The 22622-nt window shown below is 24.8% G+C and overlaps 1 protein-coding gene across 26 annotated transcripts in view; it reads right to left on the bottom strand.

Moving 5' to 3' along the window:
* Positions 1–22622, bottom strand: part of Zasp52 (Z band alternatively spliced PDZ-motif protein 52) — a 510804-nt gene that overhangs the window by 403552 nt on the left and 84630 nt on the right. For 5 of the 26 annotated variants that reach the window (XM_075313769.1, XM_075313766.1, XM_075313768.1 and 2 more), the window contains one exon: positions 9766–9797. The exons of the other annotated variants lie outside the window; for them this stretch is intronic. The gene's annotated coding sequence lies outside the window, so the exon portion shown is untranslated. The remainder of the gene's footprint in view (positions 1–9765; positions 9798–22622) is intronic. 26 annotated transcript variants of the gene reach the window in all.

The raw sequence follows: 22622 nt of genomic DNA, 5'->3' as shown, positions 1-22622 counted from the left end.
ACCAACGTCATCATACCAGCAATTCAGTGTTAGGTTAGATTAGGTGATGTATAGTGGCAGCTCGTTATTTGAGGCTCACTTAGACTGTTCAGTACATTTGGATACCGCAGTGGTGAACTTCTCTCTTATCACTGAGTGCTGCCCGATTCTATGTTAAGCTCAATAACAAGGTACCCCCTTTTTATAGACGAGCCCGAACGGCGTTCCACATTGCGGTGAAACCACTTAGAGAAGATGTGAAGCACTCGGAAATGTAACCAGGATTACTGAGGTGGGATAATCCACCGCTGAGAAAATTTTGTGGTGCTCGGTCGAGGCAGGAATCGAACCCACGATCTTGTGTGTGCAAGGCGGACATGCTAAATATTTCACCACGGTGGCTCCATATCGGTGTTAAATTCTTTTACTCATCCCTGGGAATTCATTCTCGGTGGCGTAGTACACTGAGTTGTTCGACTGAGATCTTCACGACTACAGTTCCGTCACTGAGAACTGTTGGCTTACAGTTGCCCACTAAGACTTTCGGATTTACAGTTCCCTTGCTAGTGTCTAAAATTGCCCTACTGAATTGGGCAACCGACATATAGCTACCAATCTGAGAACTTCTAAGGAATATTTTCCACGAGAAACATATACAGGCAACGACATGGAACTGAAGTTGCGCTACTGAGCACTTCGGGTCTACATTTCCCGTATAGAGACGTTAGGACCTACAATTATCCAACTGAAACGTTCGGATACGGTATTCCCATTGCCACGCTAAGACTTTCGGCCTCAAAAGTTGGCAAAGTAATGGCCTCTGTTTTTTGGGATGCGCATGGAATAATTTTTATCGATTATCTTGAGAAGGGAAAACCCATCAACAGTGACTATTATATGGAGTTATTGGAGCGTTTGAATGTCGAAATCGCGGCAAAGCGGCCCCATATGAAGAAGAAAAAAGTGTTGTTCCACTCAGGGCTGTGGAGTCGAGCCAATTTTGCACGACTCCGACTCCAGCATTTTTCATCAGCTCGACTCCGACTCCGGAGTCGACTCCGGGTAATATAACTAAATCTAATTTTAATACCACTAATTTGTAGTTCTATTGTGGGGGTACCGTAAGTGGATCGATATGAAGTATCGAAAGTGCAAAAAAAGGTCTTAATTTCACGTTAGATGCCAATTGTACTCTATATTTCACATTTAGGGCAATGTTTAATAAATAATATAGTGATATAAATACCCATCATAATATGAGAAGATACCAACAGTATATGTAACATATTTGTGGACCAAAATTAATGATACTATCTCAAATCCTTTAAATTTGTTGCGAGCTATATAAAGGTTTATATTTCCATATGCATGAATTTGAATCTGAATCGATTTATACAAAATTGTATATATTTCTACAAAATCTATGTACTTAAAATTTAAATCTAACGTTATGGGACGTAACACAATTGTAACGAAAAATAAAAATGCAAGTAACGTCTAAAGTCGGGCGTGCCGATTATAATGTACTCTGCACAACTTTGTATTTATATCTACATTTTGATAAAATCTCAAATCAGACTTCTACAAAACTCGGGCAATATTTGGGAAATATGTATAATTGTTTAGACAATTTTGCAAAAATGCATTTATGATTCATTCATTGAAAAATTTGAAAATTTGAGTCATTTCAACAAGTGTTAGACTTAGTAGCAATTTTTAAAAAATTGTATGCTCACTGAATACAATTTTGGAAACATTTTCTACAGAAACAAAATTTTGACTAAATTTTCTATAGAAATAAAATTTTGGAAAATTTTCTATAGAAATAAAATTTTGACCAAATATATAGAAATAAAATTTTGAATAAAATTTGTAAAATTTGCCAAAATTTTTTATAGAAATAAAAGTTTGAAAACATTATCAATAGAAATACAATTTAAAAAAAAATTGTGTAGCAAACAAAATTTTGCAAAATATTCTATAGAATATTCTATAGAAATAAAATTTTGACTAAATTTTATATAGAAAAAAATATTTGTATAGTAATAAAATTTTGAATACATTTTTTATAACAGTGAGTATCAGTGAGCATCATCAGTAAGAAAAAAAGTTGAGAAAATTTGCTATAGAAATAAAATTTGACAATTTTTTCTTATAGAAATAAAATTTTGAAAAAAAAATTATCAATAAAATGTATTTTAGAAAAATTTTAGAAAAATTTTTGTGTAATAAATAAAATTCTCCGAAATATTCTACAGAAACAAAATTTTTACTAAATTTTCTATAGAAATAAAATTTTGACAAAATTTTCCATAGAAATAAAATTTTGACCAAATTTTCTAATAAAAAAATCTATTACTATAAAATTTTTGGCAAAATTTTCTATAGAAATACAATTTTGACTTAAATTTTTATAGAAATAAAATTATCAATAGAAATAATATTTTGAAAAAATTTTTGTGTAACAAACAAAATTTTGCAAACATTGTATAGGAACAAAATTTTGACTCAATTTTCTATAGAAATAAAATTTTGACTAAATTTTTTATAGAAAAAAATATTTCTATAGTAATAAAATTTTGACTAAATTTTTATAAAAAAAAAATATTTCTATAGTAATAAAATGTTGAATAAATTTTTTATAGAAATAAAATTTTGACAAAATTTGCTATAGAAATAAAATTTTGACAAAACTTTTTATAGAAATAAAATTTTGACAAAATTTTCTATAAAAAACAACTTTGAAAACATTTTCTGTCAATATTCCACATAACATATGTATATGTCCTTAAAATAAAAATAATATCGATTGTTCGAAATATTTCAAATAAACTGATAAGGGCATTAAAATGGATCGATCCAGCCCATCTGCTAGTCTAACATTCTAGGAAACATAAAAAGATAGACGTAATTGGAAGTTGATTTTCATTTACAATCATCCTGTACATTGATCGAATGAATAACGCAATGGAAACTAATTTGCGTAAAAACTTGCTTAGTTACAAAAATGTGAAGTGTTTATAAAAATTTGGTTTAGCCGGAGTCGAGCAAAATTTTTACGACTCCGACTCCAGCAAAATCTTCAGACTCCGACTCCGGCTCCACAGCCCTGGTTCCACCAAGACAACGTACCGTGCCACAAGTCATTGAGAACGATGGCAAAAATTCATGAATTGGGCTTCGAATTGCTTCCCCACCCACCGTATTCTCCAGATCTGGCCCCCAGCGACTTTTTCTTGTTCTCAGACCTCAAAAGGATGCTCGCAGGGAAAAAATTTGGCTGCAATGAAGAGGTGATCGCCGAAACTGAGTTCTTTTTTGAGGCAAAACCGAAGGAGTACTAGCAAAATGGTATCAAAAAATTTGAAGGTCGTTATAATCGTTGTATCGCTCTTGAAGGGAACTATGTTGAATAATAAAAACGAATTTTGACAAAAAAATGTGTTTTTCTTTGTTACAATGATAAGAGATTTTCCACAAGAAACATGAAATGAAAGGAAAAATTACCGAAAATTTTAGTTTGGGCTTTACGTTCTTCCCTATCGCGGTCATATACTCCGAAAAATAGGCGGGCATATGGCCAAATGTATTTTGGAAAATTAATGTCGGAAGTGAAATCAAAAACTCAAAAACGTACATAAGGCCAAATGTTTTTTTTTTTTTTTTTGAAAATTAATGTCGGAAGTCAAATCAAAAACTGCCATAAGCCACAGCATCTCTATTATGTATACATACACTCAAGTAGTGACCCATATGTTCGACTTTATCTTCATACAAGTATAACTCCTTGTACCATACTATATCATAGAAATAATTGCATTTGTATGCGTATATAATTTCATATGAAAACGCAGATATATGTATGTACACACATATACAGGGGACAAGAAACGACAACTTATTTTTCCTGCTCATATATTATTTACTTAACTGTTCTAGTTTGTTAAAAAAATAAGTATACAATTTTCCGACAGCAATCCAAAAAAAAAACACAACAGGAAAATAAAATTTTTATGGAAATTCAAATATGACTATTACTTCCACATTATGGCACACAAATTTAAACATATGTATATAAACATATACAAACACACACACACACATATATATTTTTTGAAGATGTCCTTAAATTGCTATGAATATGTATGCCAGATTTTTTAAATGTGTAATATTTTTAGTTTTTTTTATTATTTTCATTTTTTTTATGAACTGTTTACTATCACTTAATGTGTGAAAATAATCGGAATATTTTTGTTATGTATATTTGTTTTAAACTTTAACTGCAAAATATTTATATAGAAGAAGTTTATGAATTGGCAATTAAACAAATAAAGTTTTGAGCAAAAAACAATGTGCCATAAATAAAAAAACGAAGAAAATTTCAAGCTAAAATCTATATTTAATTATTTAAATTGTAATTGATTTCATATAAAAATAGATTGAAACACTGATCGTATTTAATAGATGTAAAACAAAACTTTAAAATAAAATGTGAATAATATAGATTGGAAAGACAAATAAGCTGTAGGCAGCAAGTGCTGTTGTCACTTCACACTCTAAGTGAGTGAGCCAATCAGAAGAACTAAAAAGCAATTTAAATGCTTAAAAGATGTAATTTTAAAATAAATTAAATTAAATTTTGATTGAAATAAATTCCATTTATTTGCTTTATAGTTTTATTCACCAAAAAGAAACAACTGTACATAGCACAATAAAACTATAAAACTAACATTTTACGAAAATTCTCCATAGAAATACAATTTTGACAAAATTTTCTATAGAAATTATATCTTGACAAAATTTTCTATAGAAATTAAATCTTGACAAATTTTTCTAGAGCAATAAAATCTTGAGAAATTTTTCTATAGAAAAAAAATTTGACAAGATTTCACACAGTTTGATTGCAATAGAAATTAAATTTTGACAAAACTTTCTAAAGAAATATAATTTTGACAAAATTTTCCATAGAAATAAAAATTTTACAGAATTTTCTATAGAAATAAAATTATGACAAAATTTTCTATAGAAATAAAATTTTGACAAAATTTTCTGTAGGAATAAAGTGTTGACAAAATTTTCTATACGAATAAAATTTTTTACAAAATTTTCTATACGAATGAAATTTTTTTTTTTCTATAGAAAAAAAATTAGACAAAATTTACTATGTAGGATAGGTGGCAGCCCGATGTATCAGGCTCACTTAGACTATTCAGTCCATTGTGATACCACATTGGTGAATTTCTCTCTTATCACTGAGTGCTGCCCGATTCCATGTTAAGTTCAATGACAAGGGACCTCCTCTTTAAACCCGAGTCTGAACGGCGTTCCACATTGCAGTGAAGCCACTAAATTTACTATGTATAGAAAAAAATTCTGAGAAAATTGTCTAGAGAAATAATATGTTAGGAAAAGTTTCTAGAGAAATAATATGTTAAGAAAAATTTCTAGAGAAATAAAAATTTGAGAAAATTTTCTAGAGAAATAATATTTTGACAAAATTTTCTATAGAAATGAAATTTTGACAAAATTCCTTATAGAAATAAAATTTTGACAAAATTTTCCATAGAAATAAATTTGTGACAAAATTTTCTATACAAATAAAATTTTGACAAAATTTTCTATAGAAAAAAAAATTTGGCAAAATTTCACGAAGTTTGATTGCTATAGAAATTAAAATTTGACAAAACTTTCTATTACACAAAATTTTCCATAGAAATAAAATTTTAACAAAATTTTTTATACAAATATAATTTTGACAAATTTTTCTATAGACATAAAATTTTTACAGAATTTTCTATAGAAATAAAATTTTGACAAAATTTTCAATAGAAATAAAATTTTTACAGAATTTTCTATAGAAATAAAATTTTGACAAAATTTTCTATAGAAATAAAATTTTGACAAAATTTTCTATAGAAATAAAATTTTTACAGAATTTTCTATAGAAATAAAATTTTTACAAAATTTTCTATAGAAATAAAATTTTGCAAAAATTTACTATAGAAAAAAAATTTTGACAAAATTTTCTATAGAAATAAACATTTGACAAAATTTTCTATAGAAATAAACTTTTGACAAAAATTTCTATAAAAATAAAATTTTGACAAAATTTTCTAGGGAAAATAAATTTTTAACAAATTTTCAATAGAAATACAATTTTGACAACATTTTCTATAGAAATAAAATTTTGCAAAAATTTACTATAGAAAAAAAAATTAGACAAAATTTACTATGTATAGAAAAAAAAATGCTGAGAAAATTTTTTTGAGAAATAAAACGTTGAGAAAATGTTCTAGAGAAATAAAATGTTGAGAAAATTTTCTAGAGAAACAAAATTTTGACGAAACTTTCTATAGAAATAAAATTTTGACAAAATTTTCTATAGAAATAAAATTTTGACAAAATTTTCTTTAGAAAAAAAAAATTGCCAAAATTTCACGAAGTTTGATTGCTATAGAAATTAAAATTTTGACAAAATTTTCTATAGAAATAAAATTTTGAAAAAATTTTCCATAGAAATAAAATTTTGACAAAATTTTCTATAGAAATAAACATTTGACAAAATTTTCTATAGAAATAAACTTTTGACAAAAATTTCTATAAAAATAAAATTTTGACAAAATTTTCTATAAAAATAAAATTTTGACAAAATTTACTATAGAAACAAAAATTAGACAAAATTTACTATGTATAGAAAAAAATTCTGAGAAAATTTTCTAGAGAAATAAAATGTTGAGAAAATTTTCTAGAGAAACAAAATTTTGACGAAACTTTCTATAGAAATAAAATGTTGACAAAATTTTCTATAGAAATAAAATTTTGACAAAATTTTCTATAGAAATAAAATTTTTACAAAATTTTCTATAGAAATAAAATTTTAACAAAATTTTCTATAGAAATAAAATTTTGACCAAATTTTCCATAGAAATAAAATTTTCTATAGAAATAAAATTTTCACAAAATTTTCTATAGAAATATAATTTTGACAAAATTTTCTAGAGAAATAAAATTAAAAAAAATTGCTATAGAAATAAAATGTTGACAAAATTTTCTATAGAAATAAAATTTTGACCAAATTTTCTATAGAAATCAAATTTTGACAAAATTTTCGATAGAAATACAATTTTGACACAATTTACTATAGAAAAAAAAATGTTGAGAAAATTTTTTATACAAATAACATGTTGACCAAATTTTCCATAGAAATAAAATTTTCTATAGAAATAAAATTTTTACAAAATTTTCTATAGAAATATAATTTTGACAAAATTTTCTAGAGAAATAAAATTAAAAAAAATTGCTATAGAAATAAAATTTTGACAAAATTTTCTATACAAATAAAATTTTGACCAAATTTTCTATACAAATAAAATTTGACAAAATAGAAATAACATTTGACAAAATTTTCTATAGAAATAAAATTGTGACAAAATTGTTATAGAGATAAAATTTTTACAAAATTTTCCATAGAAAAAAAAAATAACAACATTTTCTATAGAAAAAAATTTAACAAAATTTTCTATAGAAATAAAATTTTAACAAAATTTTCTATAGAAATAAAATTTTAACAAAATTTTCTATAGAAATAAAATTTTAACAAAATTTTCTATAGAAATAATATTTTGACTAAAATGTTGACATATTTTTATAAAAAAATTTGGATATATCTATACATCCATATAAATTGTCGCTTTTAGGAGTGATCATAAACTAATAAATAAATCAGTCATATGCCATACACAGGACCTTTATTGATCTTACCAAGGAACTCAATCCTTCACCTATTGTATCCATGCAATATCCAATAACCATAGGAGGAAACATGAAAGCATTGCTTTCTAGCCAAACAGAAGTTCTTAATTTGCGTAAACGCAAATGAAAAATGTGAACTACAATTAATCATTTCAATAATTTTTCTGTGGCTAGTGCCATAGCGGTCTGAGGTAATTTTTCATTATGACTTTCATCACCTCGCCCCTGACAATAGAGTCACATCCAGCGCTGCCATGGCTACTGGTAAAACGCAAACAATTGGCTGCTATTGAAAAACAATCAATGAATACAATTCGCAAACAGAAAAATATATTGCATGCTGGATTGTTGATTTAAATTTATTTGAAATAAATTTAATAAAGCATACCACGCAGTATGTATTCGTAAAATTGTAAATAACATTTTTACAGAAGTGTACAGCACACGTAAATAGTAAGAGCATTGAAAGGACAATACAAATAAAATATCTCATTGTGCAGTTCTTGTATGATATATCTGAAATGTAAAATATTTGTACGATGTTTTTTCTTTTTTTGGAAAATTCCCCTAAGAATCAGAGTATGATTTCTAGTTGACTGTTGTAATGATTTTGCGAAACAGAAATAACGTCCTAAATGTCATATTACATCTATTGATTATAACCATTACGTGCAAACATTATGGTAAAACAACAGCAAAAATACACATACAACAAAAAAGGAAAGTCTAAAGTCAAGCGGAGTCGACTATCTTATACCCAGCATCACTTTGTGGATCTACATTTCAGGTTCCTAATTTGCATATGGAGTATACATTAAATAAAAAAAGTAAGATTAAATACCTACATAAGCCACAATTCTTGATCGGTTTGCACCGACATGTACCAATTTTCGTATGGTAATTTGAAGCCCAAATTCAACGCGACCTAATGAAACTTGGTCCTTCATGACGCTCCAGAAGTAAAATCTTCGGATTAGGTATATATTGGCGTTATATAAAATTATGAATCGATATGAAAACTTATTAAAACGCATATACCGACATCACGTACCGAATTTTAACCGCATCGGATGAAATTTGCTCCTTCATGAGGTGCGAAGGTCAAATCCGGGGATATGTTTATATGGGAGCTAGATATAATTTTGGATCGTTATCAAACACTTTTTATATGGTTGTTAAAGGGCATATACTAATATTACGTAGCAAATTTCAACTGGATCGAATGAAATTTGCTCCTCCCAAAGGATTCGGAGGTCAACTCTGGGTGTCGATTTGTATGGTTATAAGAGGACATATACATACTTCAAGTAAAAATTTTCATTGGGGATCTGGGGATCGGTTTATATCATAATGAATTTCATGCGATCTTTTGCTACATCACATTGACGTAGTCTGCCCTCAAGAGGAGTGTATTATATAAAAAAAAATTGTATAATGTTTATTTCGAATACATTTCAATACCAAATTGAAAATGTGAATACAACTGTGTAGACACCTCCGAAATTGTTTGGCAACAACGAACGTGTTGTTTTGACCAAACCTATGAGAGAAAATTAATTAAACGTAATGAATATTATAATTTTTTTGTTAATTAAAATATTCTTGTATACTTCATGTGTACTTTATATGTATATAGAAAAAGCCAAGGTGATTTGGCAACATAATCCACCTACATGTGAGACTTTTTACCATGGAATGAAGCCAAACCGAGGAAAAATCATTTACACATCGTTTATCTCTTTCAAGGCCAAATATTAAGAAGAAATTGGAAGGAGAATATTTTTTTTTTTGTATAATATTCTTTGGTAATTGAGAACTCTTCTAGTTGGTATTGACGTCACTGGGACGTCAATAACGTCAGCCTGTGGGAAATATTATCATCATATATACACCTTTTGTATCTATGGTATGTATTGCAGAATTTATGGTTTATAATAATAAATGAAATGAAATTAATTTTTAAACTGACCAATATAGATTTCGTTTAAATATAAATAGGATTATACTGAGAAATATTCTGAAATTGTATCTTACCAGTTTTAAGTTTAAATGAATTTAAAACGCACCTGAAATGAAGAAGAAAATATTGTATTATTATAAGAGCAAACATATTAAAAAGTTATTTGATTAATTGACTACATTATATATACAAGCAAAAATAAATATATTTTCCCAAATGAAGTTTCAGACTAAAGCCAATATTTTTGAATTTTCTTGTCGCGGTGAAAATGCTTGTTTGGCAGAACGATATATTATTTTTGTGATAAACGTTGACATCTTGCTCATAAAACATGCTCACAAACTTGTTTTTTTACCAAACATTAATTTACTTTTCAACACTTTCTCTTCCCTAATACATAGAATTTAGAGGCAAATATAGTATTTAACTATACCCTGCGCCACACTGTGAAACAGAGTATTATTAGTTAGGGCATATGTTTGCAACAACCAGAAGGAGACGAGATAGACATATGATGTCTTTGGCAATATTGCTCAGGGCCGGCCCCTGAGTCGATCTAGCCATGTCCGTTTGTGTGTGAACACATTTTTGTAATCAAAATCCAGGTCACAGTTTTGGTTCAATCGATAGTTCAAATTTTGCATAAGTTTCTCTTTTGAATCAGAATAGAACCCTATTGATTTTGGAAGAAATCGGTTCAGATTTAGATATAGCTCCCACGTATATATCTTTCGCTCGATATTCACATATATGGTCACAGAAGCCAGAGTTTAACCCTAATTTGCTTGAAATTTTGCACAAGGAGAACAATTAGTACTATAGTCACGTATGCCAAATTTTATTGAAATCGGTTCAGATATAGATATATATCGAGTCAGTTTTAATTGTATGTATAGGGGAAAGGAAAACCTTTATACACTGAAAAAAATAATATTGTCGTGAGGTCAAAGATTTCATGTCATTAAAATACGAATGCAAATTTTGCTTAGCATAGAAGACGCATTTCTCTAATATAAAGTTTTTTCCTTGCCTAAAGGTCGATAAATTTTTCAATGAAGTCGTGTTGTCCTTACAATTAAGTAATTGAACTTAAAAATGGGTATCGTAACATGAAAGACACATAAAAGTTTTAGAAAATTTTCATAAAAAAATTTTAAAAGAAATAAAATTTTGACAAAATTTTCTATAGAAATAAAAGTTTGACAACATTTTGTATAGAAATAAAATTTTGACATAATTTTCTATAGAAATAAAATTTTGACAGAATTTTCAATAGAAATAAAATTTGGAGAAAATTTTCTATAGAAATAAAATTTTGACAACATTTTGTATAGAAACAAAATTTTGACAGAATTTTCTATACAAAATGTTGTCAAATAAAATTTTGACAGAATTTTCAATAGAAATAATATTTTCAGAAAATTTTCTATAGAAATAAAATTTTGAAATAAAATTCTATAGTAATAAAATTTTGACAAAATTTTCTATAGAAATAAAATTTTGAAAAAAAAATTTCTCTAAAAATAAACTTTTGACAAAATTTGCTATAGAAATAAAATTTTGACAAAATTTTCTACAGAAATAAAATTTTGACAACATTTTCTATAAAAATAAAATTTTGACAAAATTTTCTATAGAAATAAAATTTTAACAAATTTTTCTATAGAAATAAACTTTTGGCAAAATGTGTCTATAGAAATAAAATTTTGACAAAAATTTCTATAGAAATAAAATCTTAAGAAATGAAATTTTGACAAAATCTGTTATAGAAATAAAATTTTGACAAAATTTCTTATGGAAATAAAATTTTCTATAGAAATAAAAATGTCACAAAATTTTCTATAGAAATAAAAGTTTGACAAAAATTTGTATAGAAATAAATATTGATTACTTATTTTGTTCGGCTTGAGTTCATAGAAATAATCGATTATTGATTTGTTTTAATATTTATTGCCAATATTTCGGTTAGTGCCACTAACCATCTTCTGGCATTTTGTATCTACAGAAATCAAATTTTGGCAAAATTTTCTTTAGAAATAAAGTTTTGACAACATTTTGTATAGAAATAACATTTTTTATGGAAATAAAATTTTGAGAAAATTTTTTATGAAAATAAAATTTAGACAAAATTTTCTATAGAAATAAAATTTTTACAAAATTTTCTATAGAAATACAATTTTGACAAAATATTCTATAGAAAATTTTGTTTGGTAGAGAATTTTGAGAAAATTTTCTATAGAAATAAAATTTTGAGAAAATTTTCTATAGAAATACAATTTTGAGAAAATATTCTATAGAAAATTTTGTTTGGTAGAGAATTTTGAAAAAATTTTCTATAGAAATAAAATTTTGACAAAATTTTCTATATAGAAATAAAATTTGGCAAATTTTTTTATGGAAATAAAATTTTGACAAATTTTTTTATGAAAAGAAAATTTAGACAAAATTTTCTATAGAAATAAAATTTTTACAAAATTTTCTATAGAAATACAATTTTGACAAAATATTATAGAGAAAAAATTGTTTGGTAGATTTCTGATAAGGTGTTCTTCAAATTTTGGTAGATTGTTTTGGTTTCTAATTTCCTCCTCTAGAACTTCTAATTTCCTCTTCTAAAGCCTCCAAAATGTAAAAATTACTAAACATTGTTTTGATTGAAAAAGTGTGTACATTGTGCTCCCACGTCTCTACAAGACGCTAAATATTAGGATAAACATATAGGAAATTTCGCCTACTTCTGGCAACACTGATCTACTGGGCCATGTATATCTTATACTCAACGCCACACAATTTACGATTTCTATTTATAAACCAGTGTGTAATGCATACACAAATGTATTAAAATAAACTTCGTTTATATAAATACAAACAACTGTAGTTGAAAATGTCTGATCACTGAAGAATTTATGATGCATTAAGAATCGAATTCTCAATTTAAATTTCTTATAACAAATTTTGTATTTCTTTCTTTTCTTTGGGTAAGAGAAAAAATGCTGAGGGTTAATTTTTTCTCTTACCCAAAGATTTGGCTGTTAGCCTAGTTTCCTTACATAAAAATATAATTTGCTTGAAAATAAATCTTCAACAAGAGCAGCCGTCAAAATATATCAAAAATACATATATAAAATAAACAGACACATCTATTCATAGGAAATATATACCGTGTAAACAAATGTACGATAATAGTGAAAGGTACGATAATAGTGAAAGTAAGAACACGAAAATGAAAATTAAAAGAAAAAGAAACCTAAAATATTTTTCTTACACAATCTGAAATTGACGCTGGATAGGGTTTGTCGGACGGATAGAGGGACACTTGTCCGTCAAGTACATACATATTATATCGTTAGTATTTCTCTTTCAGCACTTGTTTTCGTGTCGAAAGAAATAAAAATTTTTGTTAGGCCATAGTTTTTTTTTTTTTTTTTGTTTTTTGTTCGTAACTTCAAGATGAAATTAAATTTTATACAATTAACAAATATCTACACAATGCATCAATAAATTAAAGAAACACTATTTTATAAAAAATATATATTTATAAATAAATTAAAAATAAAATTAATATTAAATTAAAATTAAAGTTGACATTAAAATAAAATTAAAATTAAAATTAAAACTTAAATTAAAAATAAAATTAAAATGATGAAATTAAATTTTATACTATTAGCAAATATCTACACAATGCATCAATAAATTAAAGAAACACTATTTTATAAAAAATATATAAATAAATAAATTAAAAATAAAATTAAGATTAAATTAAAATTAAAGTTGACATTAAAATAAAACTAAAACTAAAACAAAAACAAAAACAAAAACTAAAACTAAAACTAAAACTAAAACTAAAACTAAAACTAAAACTAAAACTAAAACTAAAACTAAAACTAAAACTAAAACTAAAACTAAAACTAAAACTAAAACTAAAACTAAAACTAAAACTAAAACTAAAACTAAAACTAAAACTAAAACTAAAACTAAAACTAAAACTAAAACTAAAACTAAAACTAAAACTAAAACTAAAACTAAAACTAAAACTAAAACTAAAACTAAAACTAAAACTAAAACTAAAACTAAAACTAAAACTAAAACTAAAACTAAAACTAAAACTAAAACTAAAACTAAAACTAAAACTAAAACTAAAACTAAAACTAAAACTAAAACTAAAACTAAAACTAAAACTAAAACTAAAACTAAAACTAAAACTAAAACTAAAACTAAAACTAAAACTAAAACTAAAACTAAAACTAAAACTAAAACTAAAACTAAAACTAAAACTAAAACTAAAACTAAAACTAAAACTAAAACTAAAACTAAAACTAAAACTAAAACTAAAACTAAAACTAAAACTAAAACTAAAACTAAAACTAAAACTAAAACTAAAACTAAAACTAAAACTAAAACTAAAACTAAAACTAAAACTAAAACTAAAACTAAAACTAAAACTAAAACTAAAACTGAAACTGAAACTGAAACTGAAACTGAAACTAAAACTAAAACTAAAACTAAAACTAAAACTAAAACTAAAACTAAAACTAAAACTAAAACTAAAACTAAAACTAAAACTAAAACTAAAACTAAAACTAAAACTAAAACTAAAACTAAAACTAAAACTAAAACTAAAACTAAAACTAAAACTAAAACTAAAACTAAAACTAAAACTAAAACTAAAACTAAAACTAAAACTAAAACTAAAACTAAAACTAAAACTAAAACTAAAACTAAAACTAAAACTAAAACTAAAACTAAAACTAAAACTAAAACTAAAACTAAAACTAAAACTAAAACTAAAACTAAAACTAAAACTAAAACTAAAACTAAAACTAAAACTAAAACTAAAACTAAAACTAAAACTAAAACTAAAACTAAAACTAAAACTAAAACTAAAACTAAAACTAAAACTAAAACTAACACTAAAACTAAAACTAAAACTAAAACTAAAACTAAAACTAAAACTAAAACTAAAACTAAAACTAAAACTAAAACTACAATTAAAATTAAAATTAAAATTAAAATTAAAATTAAAATTAAAATTAAAATTAAAATTAAAATTAAAATTAAAATTAAAATTAAAATTAAAATTAAAATTAAAATTAAAATTAAAATTAAAATTAAAATTAAAATTAAAATTAAAATTAAAATTAAAATTAAAATTAAAATTAAAATTAAAATTAAAATTAAAATTAAAATTAAAATTAAAATTAAAATAAAAATTAAAAATAAAATAAAACTTAATCTTAAACTTGTGAACTTTCAATTTAAATAAAATTACATTTGAATAAATTAATATTCATGTAAGTTGCATACAAAACTTTAAGTATATAATATTATCATAATTTTTCAAATACCTTATTTAGTTGGAATTTATTTTTGATTTAATTATTTCAAAAATATAAATCATGTTCTGCCACTGTAATATCACACAAATGAATTTAAACTAACAAATGGAATTGTGTAAAAAGTGTCTGAAAGCCATGTCTCATTTAACATTTAGAGACAGGCGGGATGGATGAATAGACAGACATCCACTGGCCCACTGAATAAATAGACAACAAGGCAGACCAACAGACGGGCATAGAATCTATAAGTAGAGAATTTTATACACAACAAGTGCCATAATATCGTCTGAATGTTTAGCGCTTAGTGATTTTTTTTTTTGTTTTTTTTTTTTGGTAGTCATTTCGATAGTTGTTGATATTCCTTGAGAATGAATTGAACCAAAGAAAGACTGGCGTATGTAGCATAAATGGCCTATATATTTATTTAGCATAACGCCAAGAAAAATATGTAAATGTCAACAGCCATAACAATGGCCATAAATCACTTAGTTAATAATTCTCATACACATTGTGCCAAATGCATCCGATTTTCCAAAGAAAAATAAACAATAATCGAAAATGTTTCGTTACTCAACGGATTTGGCTCTTATCGTCGATTTCAACATTAGAATCGCTTTCCATAGGGAGATTTAATAAATATTTTTATAGGCATGTGGTGGCGGTGAAATAATAGGTTGAGATGAACCTACACAGAAAATTTTTTTTCTGTTTCATTCAAGAAGTTAATCGATCTACTTTTTTTAAATTGAAATGTCCTTAATCACGAAAATGATAGTATCAATCACAGTTTTATTTGGGCATCAGTAAAATATTGATGCCAAATTGATTTTATTAGCAAATTTCAATAATTTTTTAATTGAAATTTATGGTTTCAAATAATTTTAAAAAGTAAAAATTACAAAAATTGGAAAATTTTTCTATAATTTGTCTGACTTAGTCTTTCGTGTTTGAGTAAAAAGTTAATTCTGTCAATTATTTTTTTAATTAAAAATTTAAAAATTCTCAATCATTGACTTAACTGATATAATATTTAATGTTGATTAAACAAATTGGAATTTTTATTGTGTATATTTCACTGATTTTCTAAGCCTATATGAATGACGTTGATTTCGAACAGTACGAACCATCTTAATTTATAATTAAGTTTAATATTAAATTCAATTTTAATTTCAATTTGGTTTTAATTTCAATTTTATTGTTAGAGTAAATTTAATTTTTATTTTAATTTTAATTTCACTTTTAAATTCCTAACGATGTGAAGTCTGTTGCATTACTTTTAATATCAATATATATTTTAAATATAATTTCAATTTCAATTTTTATGTTAGCTTTAATTTCAACAATTCTAATTTTATTTTCAAATTTTGTTTTAGTTTTAATTTAATTTTAATTTAAATTTAATTTAATTTTAATTTAAATTTTAATTTAAATATACCCTGCTCCACACTGTGGAACAGGGTATTATAAGTTAGTGCATATGTTTGCAACACCCAGAAGGAGACGAGATAGACACATGGTGTCTTGGCAAAAATGCTCAGAGTGGGCTCCTGAGTCGATATAGCCATGTTCGTCTGTCCGTGAACACATTTTTGTAACCAAAGTCTAGGTCGCAGTTTTAGTCCAATCGACTTTAAATTTGGCACAAGTATGTGTTTTGGCTCAGAATATAACCCTATTGATTTTGAAAGAAATCGGTTCAGATTTAGATATAGCTCCCATATATATATTTCGATATAGACTTATATGGGGTTTTACCCTAATTTGATTGAAATTTCTAAAATTTCTAAATTTATATGAAGTAGTTGATTTTTCGTGTATTCACCCTAATATACACATGTTGTTCATCGTCTAGCAAGCACAAAGTCCAAGAAACAAAAAATAAAATTTATTACACATAATCCATCAAAATGCAGGAAATCCACACATAAAATTGTTTTCATATGCCGGTTCTCTAAATTCCCAGCCTCCAAGAACGTGAATCTATGCCACCTTGGAATGCATTCTCATTTAGAATGGGACTTTTCTCATTGTTTTTATTTTAATGTAGCACACCGAAACAGGGTGCGTATACACAATGTGCAGTGCAGTATGGGAGAGTCTTTAGCGGCATAGTGTTTTGCTCTATGACCCCCCTCTTTAAGACAAAAATACAATAACAAACCTGTTTGTTTGTAGGTGTGTGTGAGAAAATGCATGTTTTACATTAATTGCCATTTAAATGGAGGGTGGGAATAGAAATTTATTGTTAAATAATTACCACGGTTTCTTGGTGTGGTCTGGTCTGCGGGGAGAAAGAATTGTCTTCTCTTGGCATGTGGCATAATTTGGAGAAAACAAAAAAATTATCACATAATATTTATGGAAAATTAATTAAATTTATGAGCTTTCAATAGAAATATGTGTTACCACACATCAGCTAAAGGGGAAATGGATGGGGGAAGAAGAAAAATGTGATGATATTTTAATTAAAATTAGTTTTATTTATGAACGGCATGGAATTTTGTAAATTCGAAGAAATTTGAGGTAGGTCCGATGGATTTTATTGATTTTAATTTAAATTAAATTCATGATAATTTATTGTTGTATGTATAAGAAGTATTTCAACACACAAGAAAAAGAAAAATGCAAACAATACAAAATTATTTTCACGTACTGATTATATTGGGCGTAGTTAAACTAACGCTAAATTTCATTTATTTTTATTGCAAAAAAATTATTTGTTTCGAAATAAATTTAATTTTTTTGTTTGAAAATTTCCACGGCCTAATGAAATCTTACTTTTCTTAAGTATGTCGCAAACATTTTATGAACTAAACGTAGGTCATGATTGGCGGCGTAGGTAATGATTTGGCGGCAATGATTTTTTCCTTTACTTTTAGTTGATTTTTTTCTTCTATGAGAGGGTGTAACTTCGTGAGTAGTTAAAAAGTACACCAGGGTATTACATATTCCTGGTTTTAACAATGGGGAATCGCAGCTAACACTATAGGAAGTTCTTCGTAAATTATTGCTTTTAATGCACATCCAAAAATACTCTTTCGGAGAAGGACTTAATTTTGGCTTATAAAAATCTTTTATTTTATGCAGTTTTTGCAAGTAAATTTTCTATGGAATAAAATGTTACCAAAATTTTCTATAGAAATAAAATTTTCACAAACTTATAGAAATAAATTTTTACAACAATTTTCTATAAAAATAACATTTTGCAAAAATTCTCCATAGAAATAAAATTTGGACAATATTTTCCACAGAAATAAAATGTTGATAAAATTTCCTATAGAAAAAAAATTTTGACAAAATTTTTTATAGAAAGAAAAATTTGGACAATATTTTCCACAGAAATAAAATTTGGAAAATATTTTCCACAGAAATAAAATTTTGAAAAAATTTTCTTTAGAAATAAAATTTTTAGACAATTTTCTTTCGAAATAAAATTTTGCAAAATTTTTTCTATAGAAATAAAATTTGGGAAATATTTTCCACAGAAATAACATTTTGACAAAATTTCCTGCAAAAATAAAATTTCCTATTGAAATAAAATTTTGACAAAATTTTCTATAGAAATAAAATTTTGACAAAATTTTCTATAGAAATAAAATTTTGACAAAATTTTCTATAGAAATCAAATTTTGATAAAATTTTCTATAGAAATCAAATTTTGACAAAAATTTTCTATAGAAATAATATTTTGACAATTTTTTTTTTGAAATAAAATATTGACAAAATTTTCTATAGAAATAAAATGATGACAAAACTTTCTTTAGAAATAAAATTGTGAGAAAATTTTCTATAGCAATAAAATGTTGACAAAATTTTTTACAGAAATAAAATTTGACAAAATTTTCTTTAGAAATAAATTTTTGAGAAAAATTTCTTTAGAAATAAAATTTTGACAAAATTTTCTTTAGAAATAAAATTTTGCAAAAATTTTCTATAGAAATAAAATTTGGACAATATTTTGAATGGATATAAAATTTTGACAAAATTTCCTACAGAAATAAAATTTTCTATAGAAATAAAATTTTGACAAAATTTTCTATAGAAATAAAATGTTGACAAAATTTTCTATAGAAATAAAATTTTGACAAAAATTTTCTATAGAAATAAAATTTTGACAAAATTTTCGATAGAAATAAAATTTTGAAAAAATTTTCTATAGAAATAAAAATTTGAAAAAATTTTCTATAGAAATAATATTTTGACAATTTTTTTTTAATAAAATATTGGCAAAATATTCTATAGAAATAAACTGTAGACAAAATTTTCTATAGAAATAAAATTTTGACAAAATTTTCTATAGAAATAAACTGTAGACAAAATTTTCTATAGAAATAAAATTTTGACAAAATTTTCTATAGAAATCAAATTTTGACAAAATTTTCTATAGAAATCAAATTTTGACAAAATTTTCTATAGAAATAATATTTTGACATTTTTTTTTTTTGAAATCAAATATTGACAAAATTTTCTATAGAAATAAAATGATGACAAAATTTTCTTTAGAAATAAAATTTTGAGAAAAATTTCTTTAGAAATAAAATTTTGACAAAACTTTCTATAGTAATAAAATTTTGACAACATTATCTATAAAGGGTGATTTGTTAAGAGCTTGATAACTTTTTTTTTAAAAAAAACGCATAAAATTTGCAAAATCTCATCGGTTCTTTATTTGAAACGTTAGATTGGTCCATGACATTTACTTTTTGAAGATAATTTCATTGAAATGTTGACCGCGGCTGCGTCTTAGGTGGTCCATTCGGAAAGTCCAATTTTGGGCAACTTTTTCGAGCATTTCGGCCGGAATAGCCCGAATTTCTTCGGAAATGTTGTCTTCCAAAGCTGGAATAGTTGCTGGCTTATTTCTGTAGACTTTAGACTTGACGTAGCCCCACAAAAAATAGTCTAAAGGCGTCAAATCGCATGATCTTGGTGGCCAACTTACCGGTCCATTTCTTGAGATGAATTGTTCTCCGAAGTTTTCCCTCAAAATGGCCATAGAATCGCGAGCTGTGTGGCATGTAGCGCCATCTTGTTGAAACCACATATCAACCAAGTTCAGTTCTTCCATTTTTGGCAACAAAAAGTTTGTTAGCATCGAACGATAGCGATCGCCATTCACCGTAACGTTGCGTCCAACAGCATCTTTGAAAAAATACGGTCCAATGATTCCACCAGCGTACAAACCACACCAAACAGTGCTTTTTTCGGGATGCATGGGCAGTTCTTGAACGGCTTCTGGTTGCTCTTCACTCCAAATGCGGCAATTTTGCTTATTTACGTAGCCATTCAACCAGAAATGAGCCTCATCGCTGAACAAAATTTGTCGATAAAAAAGCGGATTTTCTGCCAACTTTTCTAGGGCCCATTCACTGAAAATTCGACGTTGTGGCAGATCGTTCGGCTATTCATGATGAAATGTCAAAGCATACTGAGCATCTTTCTCTTTGACACCATGTCTGAAATCCCACGTGATCTGTCAAATACTAATGCATGAAAATCCTAACCTCAAAAGAATCACCCTTTAGAAATAAAATGTTGACAAAATTTTCCATAGAAATAAAATTTTTACACAACTTTCTATAGAAATAAAATTTTGACAAAATTATCTATAGAAATAAAATGTTGACTAATTTTTCTATAGAAATAAAGTTTTGACAAAATTTTCTGTAGAAATAAAATTTTGACAAAATTTTCTATAGAAATAAAATTTTGACAAAATTTGTTTTGAAATAAATATAGACGAAATTTTCTATAGAAATAAAATGTTGACAAAATTTTCTTTAGAAATAAAATTTTTACAAAATTTTCTATAGAAATAAAATTTTGACAAAATTTTCTATAGAAATAATATTTTGACAAAATTTTTTTAAAATAAAATATTGACAAAATTTTCTATAGAAATAATATTTTGACAAAATTTTTTTAAAATAAAATATTGACAAAATTTTCTATAGAAAGAAAATGTTGACAAAAATTTCTTTAGAAATAAAATTTTGAGAAAATTTTCTTTAGAAATAAAATTTTTCAAACATTTTCTATAGAAATAAAATTTTGACATTTTTTTTTTTGAAACAAAAAATTGAGAAAATTTTCTATAGAAACCAAAATTTAAAAAAATATTTTATAGATATAAAATTTTAAGGAAATTTTCTATCGAAATAGAATTTTACAAACTATGATTTTTTGTTCGGTAGTTTTTTACTAAAATTTTCTCAAAATTTCGTTAGAATATTTATCGACGCTTTTGTTTTTTGCTGTAATATTACGTACGATATGATATTACAAATAAATATTGAATTAAAATATTTACAAAATATTCTATAGAAATAAAATGTTGACAAAATTTTCTTTAGAAATAAAATTTTGAGAAATTTTTCTTTAGAAATAGAATTTTGACAAAATTTTCTATAGAAACAAAATTTGGACAATATTTTCCACAGAAATAAAATTTTGACACAATTTCCTACAGAAATAAAATTTTCTATAGAAAAAAAATTTGACAAAATTTCCTATAGAAATAAAATGTTGACAAAATTTTCTATAGAAATAAAATTTTGACAATTTAATTTTTTTTTTTTTTTAAGAAAACATTGACACCATTTTCTATAGAAATAAAATGTTGACAAAATTTTTTATAGAAATAAAATTTTAACAAAATATTCTATAGAAATAATATTTTGACATTTTTTTTTTAAATAAAACATTGACAACATTTTCTATAGAAATAAAATGTTGACAAAATTTTCTTTAGAAATAAAATCTTGAGAAAATTTTCTTTAGAAATAAAATTTTTCAAAAAGTTTCTATAGCAATAAAATTTTGACAAAATTTTGTATAGAAATAAAATTTTGACAAAATTTTCTATATAAATAAAATTTTGACAACATTTTCTATAGAAATAAAATTTTGACAAAATTATAGAAATAAAATTTTGACTAAAATTTCTATAGAAATAAAATTTTGACTAAAATTTCTATAGAAATAAAATTTTGACAAAATTTTCTATAGAAATAAAATTTTGACAAAATTTTCTATAGAAATAAAATTTTGACAATATTTTCTGTAGACGTAAAATTTTGACAAAATATTCTATAGAAATAAAATTTTGACAAAATTTTCTACAGAAATAAAATTTTGACAAAATTTTCTATGGAAATAAAATTTTGACAAAATTTTCTTTAGAAATAAAATCTTGAGAAAATTTTCTTTAGAAATAAAATTTTTCAAAAAGTTTCTATAGCAATAAAATTTTGACAAAATTTTGTATAGAAATAAAATTTTGACAAAATTTTCTATATAAATAAAATTTTGACAACATTTTCTATAGAAATAAAATTTTGACAAAAATTTCTGTAGAAATACAATTTTGACAAAATTTTCTATAGAAATACAATTTTTACAATTTTTTTAAGTAAAATGTTGACAAAATTTTCTTTAGAAATAAAATGTTGAGAATTTTTTCTATACAAATAAAATTTTGAAAAAAATTTCTATAGAAATAAAATTTTGACAAAATTTTCTATAGAAATAAAATTTTGACAAAATTTTCTATAGAAATAATATATTTTTTTTTTTTTTTTTTTTGTTTAAAGAAA

The sequence above is a fragment of the Haematobia irritans genome, chromosome 5 (genome assembly GCF_050003625.1).
Source record: "Haematobia irritans isolate KBUSLIRL chromosome 5, ASM5000362v1, whole genome shotgun sequence".
Classification (NCBI taxonomy): Eukaryota; Metazoa; Arthropoda; class Insecta; order Diptera; family Muscidae; genus Haematobia; species Haematobia irritans.
The sequence above is the reverse complement of the archived record's forward strand: the minus strand, read 5'-3'. Positions and strand labels throughout refer to the sequence as shown.